The sequence below is a fragment of the Sinohyriopsis cumingii genome, chromosome 15, assembly GCF_028554795.1.
Source record: "Sinohyriopsis cumingii isolate HCF-2022 chromosome 15, ASM2855479v2, whole genome shotgun sequence".
Taxonomy (NCBI): Eukaryota; Metazoa; Mollusca; class Bivalvia; order Unionida; family Unionidae; genus Sinohyriopsis; species Sinohyriopsis cumingii.
The window spans coordinates 81,018,669-81,042,464 of record NC_142975.1 but is presented as its reverse complement, the minus strand read 5'-3'; the positions used below and the strand labels follow the sequence as shown (position 1 = coordinate 81,042,464).

Sequence of the window (23,796 nt, the reverse complement as noted above, 5' to 3'; positions counted from 1 at the left end):
TTGGGACATTTAAAAAAAAATGTATAACGGAGAGAATTACGTTAGTGACAGATTAACAACATTCTATTGCACACAATTGTTTCCTTAAAAGAAAAAAGAAAAAATTAAGAAAGACACAGCTCAGTGAGTAATAAGCTGATTTCATTTTAGAAGTGGTTAAAAAATCAACGTTGATTTTTGATAACAGAACATTTTACCCTAAGGTCATAATTTCACCTGAACGGGTCGTTATTTAACGGGACATTCAAAAAGGGTCTGTTTTTAACGTGAAATTTTGATCACGTTGAAAAATTACGGACTGGATCAAAATTCAACGAGGGTCAAAATGTGATACTACATCTGGGTCGTTATTTAACAGGACATTTAAAAAAGGGTCAGATTTTAACGTGAAATTTTGCTCACGGTCGTTGAAAAATGACCCGGCGGGTCAGAATTCAACGAGGGTCAAAATTTAACACTACACCGGCACTGTAACCGTACGACTCTGAATGACCATAAATCACTATTTTACACCGCCAAGAAATAAATCTCCAGGTAAATCAGTGCACTGAAACAAAGTCTTCTACATTTTCTTGCACATCCTTCCTTGACATATTGGTATGCGAATATGCAGAACAGTTTTAGATGGTCACGCGTAAGCCCCAGATTAATATGTCTATGTAAAACATCATTGAAGATCACACGCATGTACATGCTTACTCACCGCTGCAGTATCATTAAACCATGCTTTGCTGAATCACTTTTCTCACTCAATGCCCTTGTACAGGCTGAAAGATTGTGCTTACCTCCAGGATGTTATAGCGATGTGCATCACACAGGTTCCGGGCACCTATTTCTGTACCCATGTACCAACCATTAAAAGGACAGGCCGTGAACTCTAGACCGCCGCAGTCAAGCAACTTATTCGAAATAGCCGGCAACGAGTACCATTTCAGACCTAATTTGGCGAACCAGGGAAATCTATGACAGACAAGAAATTGCTTTATTTCCTCTCATTTCGATGAGTTTTTAGATGCAAATATGGAGAAATATATCAGTACTAATGAACTAAATTTTGCATATTCGTTCCTAAATCACGGTATCAACTTTACATCGGTAAGATGAATTTTTGGATGGGATACTGTGTCTTATCTTTATACTCCTGTCCCTTTACTCTGTCTCTCTCTCTCTCTCTCTCTCTCTCTCTCTCTCTCTCTCAGCTTCCTTTATCAGACACAACAAATTCCTGGTAAATCTGCAAGTTAAAACAGAATGACGGATAAAGAAGACCAGAACGTAATTGTTGTCCCTGGGAAACTTTCTACACATCTCGAGAGGTGAATATATAAGACTTAAGTTTAAAAATGGAAAACTAAAAAAAGAGAACGGAAACCTTTTTGTACATATTGTTGTTTTTTTTTTTAAAGTGTGTTTTAATAGAAAATGTATAGACTTTCTGAAACTTTTTCAAAGAAAATATCGAGTTTGTGATAAGACGTTGGACTAAAAGAAATAAACAAAATAAGAAAGGTATAGAATAAAACTACGTTGAATTAAAACCATTTTTAGACAAAGCATCTAACGGTCAGTCGCATTCCGTTCTACCTAACTTGCTATATTGATTCCATTTTTAGGCAAATTTAGAACTTATATAGCCTTAAATAAAACCCGCTTGAAAGTGTTTGGTGAATTCATGAAAATACATGAAATGGCGCAGCCAGTAATGGAGGTAATATTAAATAGCATGATCATCCACTCACTGGAAGAAAGAAGAAAAAACATTTTTGACATTAAAGTAGTGACTTTGCCACCAAACTCTGGACTAGCCGAGTTTGATATAGAGATTTCTTTAAATCGTTGAGACTAAACGTAATATGTCACGATTATTCCCAGTATAAATTGTTAGAGAAAGAGAAAGAGAGAGAGAGCGAGAGTAATCGTTCATTTAACACTACGATTTGCTGTGTTCAAACGTTTGTCGAAGACTCAAAAATAAATGTTAAACTTCTGGCTTTGTTCTTGGGATGAAAACAATGATGTTCACTCCAATCAACGTGTAGGCCACGGCATGCTATGCTAATGATTCATCAACATATAGTGCATTGAAAAGACAAAAGCAATGCAAAATAGATTTACTTTGGATGTTTTAAGTTAACTTCCAGAATTAAATCAGGTGGGATTTCGAACAGCTCTGGACCACGCTCATCGGCCTGTAGGACCAGTGGGAGGATATCAAACCTTCCGCATTTTCCTTTCCAACCCAATTTCTGACAGATCTGTGGAAAACAAAAACGGCATAGTAAAGGACCATATTTTGTAACAAATTGAATAAATTAATTAAAACGTTGGAAACACTTGAATTTTCAGATTTTAGTACAATAATAAATAACATTGTTAGCATATACTTGCCATTTATTGAAATCTCATAAATTGCGGTTTTCAGAACAGACGAAATATCGAATTATTTCACTGTTTCATAGCTCTTCGGACGAATCATTTCAAATCACAAGAAGAATATCATCAAAGATCAGGAACCTTACATCTATTAATCTTTCAGCAGTCTGCACGAGTCATAATCTACATTAATTATGCCGGAAATAAATTCATAAAAAGTGCCATTGACATTAAATGTATTGACAATACCCTGCTTTTTCTGTTGCATTGTTGGAATCTTAGGTACTAGCAATACTTGAATATTTACTCTATCTTAATTATTTTAAACACATTAATGGATATATCATGCATATAGAATGGGAGCTTAGTACCTTTCCCAAGGCCAAACAGATGCAGCCGACCAAGGTTGACCTGGGCGGGTGTCAAACCCAAGACCTTTGGATTGAGTCCGACGTTCCACCAACTGAGCTACTCTCCATCATAAAGTCATATTCAAATATTTCCAATACAGTATGCTCAAAACAAGCGAAACTAAATAGTATAATAATAAGATGAATAACCTCGGTAAACTCCACGTTGATTGGGTCTCCGATCACACTTCCATCAGGTTGTTTGTAGCCAGCATAGGAAATCAGCAGTGCATTCCATATACGAAAGTCGATTCGTCCCGTTCTCCGAGGTGGAAATATTGTTATGGCGGATCTGCATAAAGACGATTTTAAGTGCGATCATAGAATGCCAGGAAGACAAATTCATATCATACGAAAATTATTTAATGACACCGAGCCTCATTTATCAGTAGGCACTTAAACAGTTTAATTGTCTAACCTCACGTGATATGCGATTCAAATGAACATAATGAGTACTGTATCTCTCTAAACCCCAAGTATTAAACATTCGTAGGGACAAAATGAATCAAGCCTTATCTTTTTTACAACACCTGTACAACAACTGTACAACATCTGTACATAAAGTTCTATAGTAGTCTCTGAGGACGTTTAGCACAAACGTTTTATCGAAGGTAAAACCTGAAAATCTGGAGCAAAGAAACAACGAGACTGAAACATCACTCCAAATAACATTCCCAATAAAAGATCTTATGCACCACATATTTTAGAATTTAGTGAAATTTTGTTTTCATGGATCTTAAGTACATGGATGATGCAGAGAGTTATATATCCAATCTGACATCACATATGGTATTTGATTTGACGACCAATTCTATATTTGATACAAAATTGCTGGAATGGTTCTTGAATTGTAATTGCTGTTGCTGTATTTGCTCTTGGTGTTTCACATGGTTAACATATTACTAGTCAGGTGCTCAGCATGCCGCATATAACCATGAACATATATGATACGCGAAGAGTCATGCGAAATTTGTTTAAAGTATATTGAACGATTTGTAACATCTTTCTGATTATACAAAAAGTTTATGAAACTTTAGCTGCAGCGGACGAGGAATCATGAATGCGCTAAAAAAAATTTGCTTAAAATAAATATCACCCGTTAAATTATGATCCAGACATTTTTGGTCTTGTTTCTGAATTCTCAAAGTTGTTCATATTCCACCTCAGCTACCCACCCCACCAACAAAAATTTGCCATTCTGCATATATCATCAGCATTTTTCATACATATTTGCAAGCGTAAGGTTCAAACTTTAAATGCTTCGGAAGGGTAGATTTCCAGACAGCTTGTAGATTTCAAACAAGGGCATCGATGAAAATGGTCAATATGTAAATGAGCATTCTGTGTGCCAGTTCTTGTCAGCAATTTGTGAGCTGGTGTTTAGATTCATGACTGTAAATGGAAGTGCTTTGATTAAGCATATTTATGCACACATGGGTAAAGCAGAATCCCAGAGCATACAGTTACACGATTTATACAAAAGCAAATTATTATCTCAAAATTTCAATTGAACACATCACCTAATAAAGACATGAGACTTTAAAAAAGTACCATAGGATTTTAACCTCGTTGACAACTCAGCTGTGAGAAAAATTGCACCTATCAAGCCATTAGGAAGTGAGACCATACAATGTTTAGTGATATACAGTTATAACTCTGTAATGTGTATGGAGTCATAATTCCAAATAAAGTACAGATAATCGTTATAAAAGGTTACCGTATATTTCCATTGTTCGTTCCATACTTGAGGTGGTTGCATATAGCATCAAACATGCCCCGCGCTGAGGTGATATGACGAGCATCGAATAGCTGAAAAAGTCAAAGATATATATCTCGCTGTTATAATATTTTACACTGTGAAACCTCGTCACTGAGGACACTTTATCACAGCGAAACATGCCAATAGAGGACACTACCAGAACCCCATTATGTTGTCCATTATGACCAGGCAACCTTTATACAGAGGTGAAATATGTAAGCTAATGCTGGCAAAGTGGTTAATAATGATATCTTTTATAAGCCGTTATTTACATGTTGACTCTTTCGATTGTTCTGTACTTACTAGTATCTGTATAATGTAATTTATTCTGTACAGCAATTAAACAATACAAGGGACGCTGTAGTGTTTAGTCCATATAGGTTCCAACAAACAAGCAAATAAAAAGACAAAATATATATTTTGATAAATTATCTGCATTACAATTGTCAGCAAATACAAACTACTTCAGAAAGGGTGCTCAAATGTAGAATACTGTGACCTGGTACTAGACATGGAACCAAGTGAATCTATTGACTTGCTGAAAGTATGTTACAGTGACCTACTTTAAAATAATGGCTTCGTATTGATTAAAGTACACCACCATGAAACCTTTTGATCAAATAACGTTTAAAGGGCCCATATGGTATGCTATAAGAGATGAGACATCAATAAACGAAGTCTCATCATTATATGTAAGACAAATTGGCTTTGGGCCTTTTAAAGGTCAACAAGCTGGCCCATTCGACGCAGGGGATTTCATTCACATATAATGTCTTCAGTAAAATTTCAGATTTACAAAGAATTCATTAGATTATTGGGGTATGAAAGACAACTACGTCGATCTTCTTTCGTTTTGTTGCTTTACCACTTGCTAAATTGCACCAATTGAAAACATCACTTGACTCCACCTGTACTAATTACTTAAGCATACCTATATGCACTTGCCTATCTAAACCCACATGATTTGAAAAGTTGTCATCATGGCCGCTAATATTACCTTCAATTAATTGTTTGCTTTCAAAACCAAGGCAAACTTTTAATGAAATATTGTACATCTACATACAAATTAAATGTTACGAAGACTGGCTGAATTGAAATAGTTGCACAAATCAACCCAGAAACTCTGCAAACTTCCATTAACAGTAGTACTGATTTAATTTCAAGTTATGCAATTAATTAAAATAGATATTTGTTGCAGTTTTATAAATGTTTATTCGCCTTTAAAACTGAGAAATTATGTTAATTAGACTGTTCGCTATCTGACTGTCTGCCAGTTAGTCAGAATATACGCAGGTAGCTAGGCGGGTAGGTAAGTAGATAGGTAGAGGAAAGTTCTACTTACCTGAAGCTTGGACCATTGAATCCGGCCAATACACCTTGGAGCATTTCTCCACGCTGTCTTTGCTCCAAAAATCAATTCATTTGTGGTCAGCTCGTATGTGCCCGTGTCTTCAATGGATGTGAGGATATCCATCCAGCGTTTTTGATGAGCAGTTTTATTTAATCTGTTAATGAGAAATCTCATTTACATCTCTTTACCAAAGATCTTCCTGTTAAATTCAATATTGGCACTAAAACCAAACTCCACAGCGAAACCTTTGCAAGTAAAATCGATTATTGTTTAAACTTGCATTTTGATACAGCCATTTTTTCTCGAAAACGTCTCACGTGATATTTATTGAAAATATATAAAACTCTCTAGCTTAGATTAAAAAATCCAGGATTTGGATGTCACTCCTACCATCAAATCATTACAGCATAACGAATGATCTTGACCCCATGGCAGAAGGGTGAAGTAGCATGTTACAAACTGAATAATTTAAGCTTCATAATTATCCATCCACAGCATGAGTAAAGTCCATCAATTGCTTTTTGGAAATAGTTAAAAACAGATAAAAACATGATCCAAAACTTTAACTCAAAGTTTGTTTGAATGCGACTTTGGTCCCAAACTCCATGAGGCGCAGACAATTCGTCGAATAAAAAATATAATTTATCTTTGGTTGATGTTGACTTAATCCAACCATGAAATAAAAGTCCGTCAACAGAACAAATAAACAAACTAAAACACTTGCCAAACCCGTACCGCACATTGTCTACTAATGTAAACATTGCAACAGGAACGAAAGGGGCCAGCAAGTGTCGGGTATGATGATTCCTCTTAGCCAAGCATGAAGAAAACTCATCACGAAGTTTACGCAGTATTAGCAAATGAATATTTTAAAATCTAAAAACCTAATGCAACTTTTCTATGACCGAACTTGCCCCAAAGGAAGGGCCGAGTAAGCATATATAATGAATTGCCTCGACTCCATAATGATTCTTTCCATTTATAATGATAATCCTTAAAGGTGATTACGCAATATAAACAATGGAAAAATGTTACCAACACTTTAACGTGTTACGTTGACTCCAAGGTTAAAGAAGCGAGTTAACGAGCAAACAAAAATGTATATTCCCAATGCTTCGTTATGATTCAGGCCAGAAATCACGATACTTTATACAAGGTTTTGGAAATATACGCAAATTTTAAACAAAACCTTACCAAACTGTTGACACCGATGCCGTCTGAAAAGTGATTTCTCCGTCCCACTTTTCACTTACTTGGGCTCGACAGTACGGAACATAATTGTCATATTTTAAGTCATTAGATTCACATCAAAAATTGAAGCAATAACCAATGAAGTAGTATGTTTTATCTTTTCTTATCCATGATAAAATTCGTCGTTTGACCTATAAATAGTCCAAGCTTAATCGGTGTTCATTGCTGATCAACTTTCCAGAGAAGCATGTTTCTGAAAGTTTCTTCGAAAGGGGCCGCAGTTGGATTCGTGGTCCAAGTATCATGGACTCGATACCCTACCAGATGTGCCCGATAGGCTGTTTCGTCAGTCCTTAGGAAAGGGAGATGGCTCCCATTTCTACTGCATTATAGACCCAATAGTTTGTTAAAAATTCCGTTAAATAAACCAACCAACCAACTATTATTCCCGAAGCTGTTTCTTTATTATGTACTACCAGTCCTCTTACTATTAACGAAGTGCATGAATCGTTAAACCATGACGACTTGTATTTTCTCCTCTGTTTATATACACACACAACATACACATTTAATTTTGAGTATATTTGGACTGACATAATAAGAAACGTAAACTCAATTAAGCTCTTTTACCAACTATAAGGAATGAAATAACAATCAGCTCTAAGAAAGAGACATACATACATACATACATACATACATACATACATACATACATACATACATACCTACCTACCTACCTTCCTACCTACCTACCTACACACATACATACATACTCATTCGTAACGGTGGCCTTGTGGTTAGAGCGTCCGCCTCTGATGCGGGAGGTCGTGGGTTTGATCCCCGGCCGAGTCATACCAAAGGCTTACAAAAAGGTACTAACAGCTGCCTCGCATGGCACTCAGCATTAAGAGTTTAGTGTTAGGACTAGCCGGCCTGGTGTCAGGTTGATGTGACTGGGTGGGAACATCATGTTACCTGTCTGCGGCATGATGCACCAGTGCTAGACATCACTATAAACTGTCACACTGTATACGTCGCAGCGATATGACTGAAACATTGTTAAATCTACGTTAAAAATCTTTATCACACACACACACACACACACACACACACACACACACACAAACACACACTCATTTGTGCATGCATGCAGACATATTAATTATGTTACTCCTTATCTTAACCGTGTTTCTATTTTATAAAGACATTTTTATAATCTGTTTTTATCAATTTCTTGATCAGAATTGAGGACAAAATATAACTTATAGATAAGGATAAATTATTCTCCAGGATTGAAGACGAGATATCTGCGGGGAAAATATGTTGAACTTGTCCGATCATGACCCAAACGTATATATTTTCATAGCCTGGCGTCTAGTAAATGTTCTTACCTTTTAATGCTGGCATAATATTGATCGATAAAATCTTTCGCTTGACATATCAAATCTGTTTTTGATAAGGGTGTTCCTTGCGATCGAGTTGTAGGGGCTACTATCAGGGATCCTACACACCGTCCTGGGGTGCAGCCTGTAACCTGAAAGTTATATGCAGCATGTATACATATATGCATGTGTAATGTTTAGGTACTTCAAGAAAAGCATGTTAAACAAGGATAAAGACAAAGAATGTTCAAATATCTAAAACGTTGACATACGCCTTAGTAGTCTCATACAACTTGCAGGAAGGACGCATTCGACCTATTATACCTCGTCTATCCTGCAAATGGGTGGGGGTGGTAAAGGAGAGATGTGATGCTAAAGAAGAATTACAGTTAATAACGTTTGTGTATGCATGAACCAGCGTACCTACATATGGATAAATAGTTAGATAAAGAGAGACTGGCAGGTAAATAGATAGGTAGCTAGCTGGCTCGCGAGATAGGTAGGTGGATAAGAAAGTATGCATGCATGCAGATAGATAGATAGATAGATAGATAGATAGATAGACAGATTGGCAGTCAGGCAGACAGACAGACAGACAAAACAGACAGACAGACAGACAGATATAGACGTTAGAGGAGATAGGTTAATATCTGGAGAGACATAATTGACATGATGTGTCCAGAGGTCAATTATGTCAGGAGATGATGATATGACTTAAATCTGATAAAGCACGTTATAATAGATTTGTGACTTGCCAGACGCTCTCATGATCCATGTTTCAAGGTGTCGTGTTATTCCATCTATACCGACTTCGAGTCTAGCTCTTACACTAAATATTTCGTCTACTTCGTATTTTGCCCAAATCCTACTTGATATGGTCTCTGATATGACTTACGAAAACTCGTACACCGTCACTTAATTCGAGTGTTACGAGCTAGTGAGTGATATAAGAGAGAGAGAGAGAGAGAGAGAGAGAGAGAGAGGGAGAGAGAACCTGTAACGCCTTCGTATGCAAAGTGTCCATATACATCAGTCTTGCATCAGCTGCATTTGTTAATTTCAGCCATTTCTTGTTCGCATTAAGGGAGTTGTCGAATTCCTCTTTGTTTTTTGACATGTCCGGATAATCTCCTTCACTTAATTCTAGCATTTCCTTTTTGGCATCGTCATTATTTTCATGTTTGAATCTATTCCCAAAATCTATTTTCTCTTCTTTTGCTAGACCATACTTATCCTTGAATTCGGTAACGTCTTCCATATTATTTGCATCATGGTCGCTACGATCCCCAGTAGCATCGTGCAAATCTGAAGCATTGTTTATGAGGTGTTTGTTCAAAATGTTTCTTTTCGCATTGATTTGACAATGTAAATTGCTTGTCTCGGTCTCGTTCCCTGAACTAATGCCACTAAAATGGTTAGTTTCGGCCTCGAAGATATTATTTTTGCTGTTTTCCATTCCGTCGCTGATGCAAGGAACTCTAGGATAAACTGTTTTGAAATTTCTTGAGATGCAATGTTAAATCTACCGCAGTTTCAATTAAATTCAGTCTTGGGTGATATGCTTAACACAACTATAACATAACGAATGAAGAAAAATTGTTTATGTTCGTCACAGCTTTCTACCTCCGAGTTTCCTTGCCAGACGTGTGCTAGGATCTGAAACACAAATTGTCTAATTGTACCATAAAAATCAAGAAATCCATGTAAGGAATGTGCGAAGCTTCCTGGAGTCGATATTAACCCTGAACTCATTTTTAACAACTACGCATTTATTATATGGTGAAAGCGACAAGTCAATCGGACATTCCATAGCTAATGTTAAATTCAAGGTCTACAAATATTTTCATATTAAGTTTTGTGTCCTTGTTAAGCATTTCTGAAGTAAAGCAAATTTTCAGAAGGTTGACAAATTATAACAAATAATACTAAACCCATTTATTGATGAGTTAAATAATGGTATTTACTTGAATTTATCAACTGAATTCCCTTAATTTTCCGTCAGAACATTCTTGGTTTTGTCACAGTTTCGCGAACAAGGTATACAGCCACTGTCACAACGTGAAGAAGCCGACGAAACATTAAATGCTGCTTTCATATATTTGATTGTATTAAACTCGAAATGGTCACAGATTTAGTTAATTCAATTTTCTCAGGATTGTCGACAAGTTTCATTTAAATAAACTAAGGGCTTCCATGCCCAACCCTTATGCCATTGCAAAGAAATGATATTTATTTACTGAGTGATTTCTCCGAGTGAGACATTATTTAATTTTGGATGTACAATTGGTGTATGCCCCGTACAATTTTCTTTATTATTACCAACATGGTTACCTTGTAAGACAGCCAATCAAAGGCAAAAGTGCTTCCACACTAGTGACCATACAAAACACTGCCACTAATAAAGACGATCTCTGTATTTCTCATTTTTTACTGATGCTGTCAATTTTCCGTCCCGTATTCCTAAGTTATCGCACACTAACTGATGCCGCTGCAGTCTTCTGCTTGCTTCGATGGCATTGTCTAATCGACAGAACGAATTGGAAGAAAGCTGTACATTTAAACTGTCACCCGGAGAATGTCGTCCTCGGTGGAGCTGTTCCTTATTATAGGATGCAGAAACCCACACAATTGCGTGGAAACATAATGCAATACTTTTAATTGTTTTTCCTGGAAAGATTTTTTCCTCGAAAAATAAAGCTAGAAAGATCCGGGTTTGACGTCATGTCTTTCCTTGTTTTCCTGGAATCTTTTTATTTACAAGCTCGTGTCTTTCGAGAACATGCATGGAGATATTTTATATTTGAAAGGAATGAACATGGATGTAAATGGTTTAATCCAACGTTATTTGACCAATTCTTAATTTGGTGTGAAGATGTGGTTTGTGAGAATGGTGCATGTGCAAGTGTTCAATTTTAATCTAAAATCTCAAAGGGTCCGATAGCTTGCTGTCAAATATATTGAATAAAAGAAATATGATGACAAGGTACTCCTCTTTCAAGGATAGGAACACTGCTACATTGTACCTAGAAACGTATTTTATATCAAAGAAAGCAATAGTTTTTAAGCCTTTTTAAAAAAGGTCCGTAGACACACAATGTTGTACCATACAAAAACAGTCAGAAACTGTATAAAAACAAAGCATTGCGTAATTTAACAGTCTCTAAAGATACACTAAAGGTAAAAAAGAGGTAGGCTTTGATTGAAGTTGAGAAAATGAAGCAGTATGTACAGGGAAATGTAAGACTGAATACGCATTGATATTAAACAGAACGCAACGGTTCTAAACAATATTCAACTCTATGCAACGGTACTAAACAGTATGCAGAACATTACGAAATGTAATAGGTAAAATGACTCGATCGAAATACATTACCAATACTAAAATATTACTGACTCCAAGATTCTATTTACATTCTCATACTCACTCTCATACCCACTCTCATACTCAAGTCATAACTCTTATGTCCGGTCAGATAATACCAAAATCATACATGATGCGATAATGTAAGATCGAAGCTCTAATGTCTGATTGGATAATGCCAAATCAAAACTCCAATGTCTGGCTGGATAACGTCAGATCAAAACTCAAATGTCTGGCTGGATAATATCAGATCAAAACTATAATGTCTGGTTAGATAACATCATATCAAAGCTCTAGTGTCTGGCTGGATATCATCAAACCCAAACTCTGATGTCTGGCTGGATATCATCAAACCCAAACTCGAATGTCTCGCTAGATAATATCAGATCAAAACTCTAATGTCTGGCTAGATAGCATCACGTCAAAGCTCCAGTGTCTGGCTGGATATCATCAAACCCAAACTCTGATGTCTGGCTGGATATCATCCGATCAGTCACTTTGTATTAATATTTTATTTTAAAAACATGATGGTTCAAGTGCAGCATGCGCAATTAATAACCAAATGAAATAGTTCAAATAACGATATGCTCTTAAATCATATTACGAACATTAGGTATTTACATGCGAATATATCAAAACGGCTAAACATTTTCTATTTCAATGCGAAAAATGTACGGCTCAAAGAAATTATGTTTTGTACATAACCGCACGTACACTTAAGACAGTGTTATTTAGCAATACCATGTACTCTGAGGAAATGTATTTATCACAGTGCAAACACTCAGCAATTTATTAATACACTTTACAGATATATATTCCATCTCTTGCCACAATTTAATGATATCTTCAATAATTGCATGGGATTGACCATTTATGCATCTATATTTGCATATCATCTATGTCGGGTCAGTAGAGAAGTATTGATTGTTAGTTTGTCGTTGTAATATGGCTAATATGTTTTAAATTTCTTCCAACTTTCCAATAAAACCCAGATACTGCATTCTTTGAATTATATGAGAATCTGTTCATGATAAATATTCTTTATAAGATATCAGTCACTTCCAAGTCATTCAAAAGAAATCTATACGAGCCTGCATTCGTGTAATGCTATTGGAACCTGAATTTAGAGTAGAAGTAGTTACTCTATGTTTCATCTCATATCCTATGCAAATGTATGATATAGAAATATATTTCCCCCATCATATTCTGGTTGTTCTAGTCATGTTCTGGCTTTCTCCTTATACTAAAATACAGCCAACCATTGCCCGTTACACTTATCTAAAAATATCTGAGCGCTCCGTGGCGTAGTGGTTAGAGCGTCCGCTACGGATGCGGGAGTTCGTGGGTTCGATCCCCAGGCTGAGTCATACCAAAGACTTTCAAAACTGGTACTAACAGCTGCCTCGCTTGGCGCTCAGCATTACGTGGTTAGTGTTAGGACTGGTCGGCCTGGTGTCAGGATAATGTGACTGGGTGGGACATCATGCCACATGTCTGCGGCATGATGCCCAGTGCTAGAGATCACTATAAACTGCCACAAAATCGACATCGTAGTGATATGACTGAAACATTGTTAAAGCTACGTTAAAAATCCTTATCACACACACACACACACACACACACACACACACATCTTTATTTAATCGACGTTTTTGACCCTTGTGAACGCTTATCAGCATTTTATTTATGACAAGATTATATTAGTTTATATTCAGTAAAGCGTGTAAACTTCTCTTGGATGACCTGGTTAAAAAATATGCCCACTGCTAAATTACATAAGATTTTTCAAAACATATTAGGTCGAGCGAGTCTGTCTTATTCTGCTGGGTTCTTTTACGATACAATTGTATCCAAACAGATAACTTCAACTTCAGAATGCTCTCCACGCTCTCCACATTGTACAATTATGTACCGATTTTTTTTTAAAATGGAATTAAACTACCTTTCATTATGTTTCACAGAGAAATTTGATTTCAGATATTATAACCGAGAAACATTATATCCGAATTCATACTTTATGTTTCAAAATGTATTTGTCCATGTTGACGAAGTAGGACATTTATGAAGTTAACAAGATATATTACCATGATCACTAACAGAACTCATCTGTAATGGTGATAATATTTTCGAATAACATGTACCTGTCTTGATGACTGTATCATGAAAAAAAGATACAATAGTACGTTTCACCATCTGATGAATATGGCAAGAGGCAATGAATAATAAAATTAATTGTTATGTAAAAACATATTTGTAAACAAGCTTCTAAATTATTTAGTCTAAAACATACAAAGTCAAAACAATTAATCCTTTTAAATGGATGAACAGTTAACCCGTGATTCTAAAGTACCCAAATATGAATGACGTGGCTTGGTAAATTCCGTACCATAAACATGTAGATAAAGGGACTGGCTTTGTTGCAAGCTGCATATTTCTCTCTCAACAGGCTACAATGTAAACAGCACGTAGCCATGTGATGCAACCAACTGAGCCCTGAAAAAGGACCTACACGAGCTACATGCATAGTGGGATATATATATATATATATATATATATATATATATATATATATATATATATATATATTCTCTCAAATGAAACAATGCCCTTCTAAGTAGATAAGAAAAAGTATTATATCCAGGTTAAAGTTGCAGTGTGCAACGTCGGATAAAATGGGCCTGAGAGAGAGAGAGAGAGAGAGAGAGAGAGAGAGAGTTAAGTGACTAGTTTAGCCTTTATTGTATGATTCGTCAGGCACAGTATAGTTTGAAAATAAATTGATGAATTTACTTTAATCAGACTGCTCATCTCTCAATGCACAATATCTACTGGCATGAAAGAAACATGATCTAAAGAAGTGGTTAGTTGCATTAAAATGAATTACAGAAGAACTGATGGTTATGTGACTGAAAAGCAACCTGCGATTTACTTTTATTTATTCGCCTCTTTTAACACAAATTCACTATATTTTGTATAAATATTTTCTTCAAAAAGAATTAAATTAGCTTTTGACAGTAGGTGTATACGAGAACTGAGGGTCGTATGGGGTCTATATAGACGACCGTAGGTTAGCATGCAGCCGTCGCTTGGGGGTCATATATTATATTGGCGATAAGTGTCCATAGTTTTAACATGGGAGCGGCACCTGAGTGTCAAGCGGTAGCATCGTTAAAAGTGGCTGACGTCATTTGGGATTATATTGTGATATTGTTTCAGTTGTACTCAATATGCAGCACTATTTTAATTTTGCCAATATGTCTAAGAAGGGAGCGGCGAAACGATTGTATGGAGCCATGCAAGAAATGAAAAATTTGGCCATAAGTTTAGCTTGGGAATGGTTTTGTGGGGTCAAAGGTGTATATAGGATCAAAACGTTATTGCTTATGGGAACAACACTGTTTATAGGAGCAAAGAATACTTTTAACTTTGTGCTTGCTGTATGCTATTTCTGTGTTGAAATTGTTATGGGGACATGCTGAAAATGTAATGTAAACATTTTGAGATGTTATGAAACACAACTTTTGAATAATATTTAACTACCGCGTTTTGGTTTGATTACAATCGAACACTTCACGTATACAAGTCAGCACTCGATTTTTATTACAATCAAGCACAACACATATGCGATCCAGAAACTACTTTTTAGTACAATCCCAAAATACTACATGTACAATCCAGAACCTACTTTTTTAGTACAATCCCAAAACACTACATGTACAATCCAGAACCTACTTTTTTAGTGCAATCCCAAAACACTACATGTACAGTCCAGTACGAGCGTTTTGAATACTATCAAAAACTTACAGAGGTCTACATAAATGTAACATGATAATAGCTATCTGACATTCAACACCACACATATACTGTCTAAAATTCACGTACCACTATCAGAATAATGGGGAAAAGGAGATGAAATCGCACAAATATAATCTCCCTCACATAACCTATACTATCCAACAACCCATGCACACTCTCCAAAGTGCCTTGTGTAGTGTCTAAATCCTAAAGTGATGTGACTTAAAAGAATAGATGAAATACCACAAACACGCGATGCAATTTATCATCCATATTATCAAGTACATACTTTTATACTATTCAACCCCACTTATTATGCATTTTTAACAACCAATGTTTTAATGGTGTGCGCGTGTGAGTGCGTGTTTATGTCACCTATCCATAGTATTAAAAATGAAGACAAATATACACTTAATTTTCCTTCGGTAAATTCTCTTTTTGAATCTGAAAGAAAATTTTGTAGCACATAAGAAAACTCTATTTTCTTCTTTCTTTCACTGCTTATCTCTTTTTTGAATTTCTTCGCTGGTTTGGGTTCTTTCTCTTCTGCTTTATCTTCTAAAGGTCTTGATTTCCAGCATTTCTTGACGGCTTCTTTTGTTTCTGAAGACCTATCATCTTCTCCTTCCCGCTTCATCTTCTCCCGTTTGTGTTCTCTTTTCTAAGGTCACTCTGAAGGTCAATGTTCTTTTTCCTGACAATGTTATCTGGTAACTTTACCCTTGTTTCTTTTTCCTCCTGTCTTTCCTTTGCTTGACTTTGTCGGCATTTAGGAACCTAGTATCCATTCGCCTGACAGATATGGCAATAATCGTGACTCTCATCCCGTGAGAAGGAGTGTTCCTTAGTCTTATCTGGAGTATACTTTCAAATGACTCTCTGCAAATCTCTGTCCAGAAGGACTATCTGCTTTGACTCCTCTATCTTCACATTTCGAAACGTGAATGAATAAAGTTACTGTTAGGATAAGATACTTGCCCTATGTACAGTGAACGTAAAACATAGTGAAATGAACTTATGCAATCAAGATGAAATGATCACACTACTTCATTGAGAAACCAGAAGAAGCCAAGAGAAAACAAAAATGACTTTCTGTATCGCCGTATACGCTAGCTGAAATTTAGCTCACTTACATGCTTGTCATTTCGAAGAGGACATGAGTGAGCCTGAATCAACACCGTCCACTTCTGCTGCAAACCCATGGAAGTCCAGGTTAAGCTTTTTGCAACATTCTCTCCATTGGTCTGTAATTGGCAATTCATGGAATATAGGTTACAAACAATCCAAGCATTTTACCACGGTTTGCTAATTCTAATATCGCTTCAGCATCCACCCATTATGTAAGATACCTTGCAAGAACCTGGATGTATTGGTTTTATGCAATGCAAAACGAAGTATACCCAATTTAAGTTGTGCGATTTTGACACTCTCATAATTTAGAGGTTATATAGGTCGGTGAAGGTCTCTGACATCCGCATATGATTGTGCAATGGGTGTAATTGTACAATGCATATCACTTTTCTTGTGCTTAAGAAACCTGATTTACGTTTTCAATATCACTATCTGTACATGTATCCTACTATGTCAAACATGAGACCTAAGTGGGAATGATTTGATCACCTTTTTCTAATGTCATCATTAAGCAGTAAGTTAGGTGAGGAGAATTTAAGCACTGAGAAGTTTATGACCACGATAACAAATTATTGTTTCAGTATGATGATGCAAAATCACGTACAAAATATCAAAACTCTGAATTGCATGCTTTCATTACATAATACTTTTCCAATTTCCCTATATAGAATACTTCAGGAATCATGTGACCCTGAGGAGGGGCCTTTTCATAGGAATCATTTGGACGAACTTCATGAAGGGCTATAATGAAAATATAATGTGTAAAACTTCAAAATCTCTCTACTTTATAGTTTCAGAAAAAGATTTTTAAAGTGTTTCTTGGGTAACACTATGGGACGCATGTGACCCTGTGACGGGGTAATATTTAACCCGTATAACACGTTTGGCCAAATTTTATTGTTTCATCGTAAGACAATCATATACACCAATTCTAACTGAAATCCTCTCAGCGGTTTATTGGTGGTGATAAAATATAATTTATCATCTCTTGCCATGTCCACATGTTTGGAGATGAAGAGTCTAGATCATCTGAACAAGCTTGCAACCATTTTTGGGGAAAAAGCGTCGGTATAAAAAGTCACAATTTTAACTAGAAATATGGATAAATTAAGGCATCAAATAGGTTCTGACTTCAGTTAACGGGAAACAATTACTTAGTGATCGAAATAATCATGAAAACGGACAAAAGATTGTAGTTTGTGAATAAGAGCAAAGTCTTACACGAACGTTGTAGTAAAGGTATTAAGCAAAACTTTTATGAGTGTTTCTATTAAAATCATCTAGATTTTGCTTAGACGGGTAAATTTCGATTGGCACAACTATAAATAAACAGCTGATAACCCGTAGTTGGCTATATACTCTTACGAAAACATTTGAAGGCTCCTTCGTTGATTATTTCCTTTGATGTTGTCAGGTACAATTTTCTCAAGAAACAATATAACCTGCAGCCGAGCAAAGTTGAATATAAGATGCCAGCCTAAAGTGAACAAAGGGCAATGGTCATTACTACATCTATGACTGCAAAAACAACAGTGATAATAATAATAATAATAATAATAATAATAATAATAATGGTTTTTAAATTAATCAGATAGACGTTTAAACAAGATGATGCGCTAAATTAATTTTGACATGGTATTAATTGAATTCCGTTCCTTACTGTGCTTTAATACCTGTTTCATTTACACATGCATGTATTGATGTGGTCATAGGGGCCCTCAGATAGGGCTGGGAGTAAGGCCTCTTGGCCCCTCTCAGGATTTCACCTCTAAGCATATTTTACCTACATCCGTAAAAGTTAATAGTTGACCACTATATGTTGCCACACGCCATAAATAAAGCATAATTCAGGGGCGGCCCTGAATGTGGTTTATGGATCAGATGAATTTGGTTGTTTTAATCTCAAAATAAAGATCTGCAAAGAAGTACACACGCTTTGTTGACATCATGATGGAAACCATATTCATCACAAAGTATACTCGTCATTATGGTCTTTTTCTGCGACACATTTACTACTTTAAGTTCACCAGCCGTTGAGTTGTAACATCATTATCCTTTAAATGTTATTTTGTACTCAGTCTCCAATAATTTCATTTGCTGGTTAAAGAGTTCTCAACTCTGCGAGGATAAATCATTTTCAGAATATAATTGCTTATTTCAGCAACTTCTTTATCATCCATCCTTCTCCAAAATCATCGGATAAATATGGAAGTTATTAGAGACAAGTGCCATTTGCGAATATCGACTAAATGCAAACAATAAATCAATTCGATGGCCTGTCATCCCATATCACAAATACCAAAGACCATGATGTGTTTGAACTCTTCATCATCTCACAATACCCTCCAAGTCAGGAATCAGGTACAACTTCCCCACACCCACCAACCACCAAAGACACTGCACCATTAGCAAGGGGATGATTTGAGATGGATTGGAATTCTGGTCTTGACATGTTCGTTATTGTGTATATGATTCTTATTTGGTGATCTTAATAGTTTCCATTCTAGAAATAAGGGACAAATCTAAGCCAGGACTTAGCATAACTCAGAAAAATCATCATTAAACCCGTAATATATTTGCTAGATATGGTGTCGGATGTTGCAATACAAAGTTTAAAATCCCTGTCTTCAAGAGATTGAATCAAAATTTCAAAAACCCATTGTCCAGATCAGTAGACATAGACAGATTGCTTACCAGTGTTTCAAACTGTTATTGTGAAATGTTTAGAAGGCGTACGAGGACATCACTTAATCGCGCATGTACATACGTAGGGACGGGTGGACAAATGTGCCGATGGATTGGTGGTTTACAATATCCTCCACTTTTTTATACGCTCGGAGATTACAATACACAAGGAATAAAAACTGGCTTTTATGTTTATTTGTTTTCCATTATTGTGCGATTTGTAAATGTTAACTAGTCCTGACAGATGTACAGACATTTATGAATGTTACTTTTCTGCACATTGCCCAGAAGAAGAAAAAAACAATTTGAAAGCAGCGTTTTTGGTCAATTAGATATAATTTTTCTTCTTCGAATGATAGAAGTTTGTAAGTCGGCTGAGAGAAAGAAATAAAGACACAAATTATGTTAACTTTCAGTATATATTATCTGAAACATTTCTTTCAACTTCTATTGTAATTGGTCAAATTAATTCTCTTCAAATAAAAACAAATTATTCATCCTGTAAACAAAACACTCAGAGTCTGAGAATTACAAGCTTTGTTCATAACTCAATTATTATACTTCCCTTCTCGGAAATTTGTCGATAACAAGTGACAATGCGATTTAAACAGCACCTACTAATATCTTATTCCGGTCTTGACTTCCTGGTTTGATGAATAAGCCGCTCTGAGAATAACACAGCAACAAAAAGTTGGACATTTGGTCTCCTATCTACCAACCCTCATCCACGCCCTTTATATTTACTCAAGCTTGCCGATGCTACAAATAATGCATCTCATGATTAGACCATAAACATATTCAGAGTGAATCAATAGATGCTAATTAACTATTAGTTTCAACTGAAACTACTGATTTCGCTATGTTAACATGATGAGCTGTTGACGTCACTTTCTTTTGCGACTGCTACTACAACTAATACTACTACTACTACATCTGCTACTAAAAACAATGTTCATGTCATCGCCGATTTTGGTTGCTTATTGTGTCTATACATATGGACATATATCAAAGACAATCAATTGTGTTTAGACTTAGGCGGTTTCATGCAATTCAATATATGCCATGTTACTACTACATTTATCTCCTGGCACAAAACAAAATTGAAACAATTTAACACGGGTTGCTACACAACAGGCGACTATCTTCCAAAGCGGAAAATATAACCCATACAAATGTAAGGTCATTGCTTCAAATAAGCGTAGTTTGTTGTATAACTTGTTTGCAAAGGACTCTAGTACAACGAACATGGGGATATTGATTCGAAGTTGCTAAATCACTAAAGATGGATTCTTATGTAAGTTGGTTAACTTCCGCTTTTTGTGTTTTCCGGCAAAGCAACAGAAGTAGGTTATTCACTTTTGACGCAGTAAAGTGTCATGCCAAAGGACAAGGAACGGTAGCCGATCCAGGCTGACCGTACCGTATGATTGGAACTCCCACCCTTTTGACCCCGAGTCTGGCACGCTAATAACTAGGTCACCTGATTCTAGTACAAAACCCAGCAAAGTATGTACTGATTACCTTATAAATCATGAGATGAAGGGTAAAATTGTTAGAAGTCGGAACAGGTGAATCAAAATAAAGTATGTCACTATTGTTCCCATAACGATACAGATAAAAGTAACGACGTAGTCAAAAATTCAGTATAGATCCATAATTTATTTTTCGTCGTCCTGCCCAATTTAGGATCAGAAACAGTGAGTGATACATGGCATGAAGTGCAACTCAGCAGCTTTTACCTCTTGTTGCCGGTATGTTTCCGGCTCACTTACCGTGTATGTAGTTATAAGTGTCGCTCATGGGAATATCACGTGAATAAACATTAGACCATAACGTTTACATTGTAGGACACTTTGGGGACAAACGAGAATCCTATGTTAAAAAATATAAGTATCTTTACAGTGTGGGACACAGTGGACACAAACTGGAAATCATGTTTTAACATAGTCCATTGGTTTAACATGTGAATGGTATTTTCGGGACACATATTGTTGATGGGGGACAAGCGTTTATAAGACGGGGGGTCGAAACGTTTATGGGAACAACAGCAAAGGTAGTTTTACCATTTTTATCTACAATCCAAACACGCACTGTAGTGTTCAGCACTCTCTTCTTGAGTGCGAAGCAAACACATCAGATATACAATGTAGAAATCATTTTTTATTACAATCCACACACACACACACACACACAATCCAACACTCTCCTTTTCATTACTATTCAGCGCCGCTTTTGTTTATCTAATTACACATCCCTACCATCCAACGAAAAGGGTACGAGTGTTTATACACACACGCTCGACTTACATATACAGAAACATGCAGTTACACAATGGAGGAAGATGTTTATAGGCACACTACTACAACCTCACACACATAACATCACACGAGAATTGGTAAAGTGATTAAGTTCTGGTTTTATGGAAAAGACAACACTTGCATATTACAGACCCAAAAAGGGCCCGTTTGTGTAGTTCCACTCCTAATTATTAGTTGTTACTCCTTTCAGGACTGGGACCGAAGGTCGCAGATTGATTATGCCAAAAGGATTTGTGGTGACCACTACTTAAAAGCAGGATCATCCGTCTCCATAACTCATCAGGAACCTAGTCTATATACCCCCGAAGAATTTTAGCCTGCACCTTCATGCAGTTTGCATTGAGGGGTTGGAATTCCCTCCATTTCTTAAGTTTCTCATTTTCCTCCTCCCATAAGTTAATTTTAGCCACTTGGTTCTCCGTGAATTCTCCCATGAACCTCTTGGCTGTTGTAAGGGAGGACTTCTCCCTGCTGACATGGCTTTGGATTGGGGTAACACCCAATTTCCTCTATCTGGTTTAGGAGGTACTCAATGCTCTCCATCAAACTGATGACTTCAGTCGACAGCCCTATTTGTCCAAGTTGGAACGTCGTCATTCTTCTTTAATTTTAACCGTAACAAGATTGGTAACGAATGGTTCCACCGATTTGTATGGTATACGGTAGAGACGCGGACATGAATGAAAATTTTTGTAGGATTAATAGAAAATATGGGATCAATAAAATAAATGCTGTCCTGTAAGATACTATTCTTGCCATTTTTGCCACACAAAACCCAATTATCATAGAGAATGAGGCAAATCTAACGCAAGGTTAGGAATGTTTATGCATGTACATTATTCCGAAAACACAAGCTATCACACTGGGATAAAGATTTGCGTTTTAATGAACACAGACAAACAAATAAGCAAAAGGAAAACATATTGTGGTTCTAATTCTGAGTCGTATTTCTTTATCCCAGAGTTTAGTGATGATATTTGTTTGTACACCTGTTTGTCCACACCTCCCGTGTCTAGCTCTACAGGCAGCATATATTCAAGTCTATACCAACCTATGGATTCGCGAAACATGTAACGATGAAATGCGTTGATTTGCTTTACTTTTCCATTCCTATGTTTAAGCGAATATCGTCAGCTATACTTAATATTGCTCTTGTTGTTGTCTTCGCTAATCTTGTTGCTGTTGCTGCAGTACCATATTCCAGTCTTCAGGCTTAGGACCTTTCTCTTTCTCCGCTGTTGTGATGGTATTTTAGCCCCTACCATTGGTCTCATGTTAAAACAAGGACTCGTCTGTGAAACTGTCACTTTCCTTATGTTCCTTCTTCTTTTTTTCCACTTCTTTGATACCTCTATCACTTCCTTCCCCAAACCCAGAGATGATCAGGTTCTAGCACTATGTCTAATGCATCATTGTTTGCTTGAAAAATCGCTTGTCTGAGCGGAGCTTCTTCATCTGAGCAAGGAGGTGACGAATATATTCCATGTGTAATAAGGTCTGCCTAAGTCTTCTGCTCCTGTTTCCTTTCATTGCTGTCGTCTTTGTCGAGTTGACAGTGAGTGACAAGATAGGTGAACGCACCGCTTCATGTAGGAGAAGCAAGAGCGTGAAAGAAACCGTCCCTTCGATTTGGTACGAGGACGTGAAGGAAAGTATGAACAAGATCGAAAGAGACAATGCTAAAGAGCATGGAAATGCAATATGGTTTGATAAATAATAGACAAAACTGTACCATTTTTCAAAATTAGCATGTTCGTTAATAATAATAATAATAATAATAATAATAATAATAATAACAATAACAATAACAATAATAGGAAGAAGAATAAGAAGCTTCTCTATCACAAACAAGAATACAAAACTGTCCTTTTGGACAATAACGTATATACAATGCTGACAACATCGTGGAATCAAATTTGACGTCCACTGATCTAAGGCACCGTATTTTTGTCATCGATGGACACCTCGTTTACAAGCAAAAGAAAGAGATAGTCATAACATTGACAAAGTTATCTTTCTTTCTTATCATCGTTTCTAGAG

General features: G+C 36.3%; 1 pseudogene across 1 annotated transcript in view; it reads right to left on the bottom strand.

The window, feature by feature from the left end:
- The window catches only part of LOC149782175 (nitric oxide synthase, salivary gland-like), a 59,255-nt pseudogene extending 36,902 nt beyond the window's left edge, over positions 1 to 22,353 (bottom strand). The window contains exons 1-10 of the transcript XR_016414642.1: positions 22,233 to 22,353; positions 17,394 to 17,494; positions 16,756 to 16,866; positions 9,461 to 9,982; positions 8,476 to 8,618; positions 5,885 to 6,047; positions 4,501 to 4,592; positions 2,934 to 3,075; positions 2,116 to 2,255; positions 786 to 960 (exon numbers count right to left, since the gene is read on the bottom strand). The product of XR_016414642.1 is annotated as a nitric oxide synthase, salivary gland-like (transcript). The remainder of the gene's footprint in view (positions 1 to 785; positions 961 to 2,115; positions 2,256 to 2,933; positions 3,076 to 4,500; positions 4,593 to 5,884; positions 6,048 to 8,475; positions 8,619 to 9,460; positions 9,983 to 16,755; positions 16,867 to 17,393; positions 17,495 to 22,232) is intronic.
- Between the last annotated feature and the right edge of the window lie 1,443 nt (positions 22,354 to 23,796).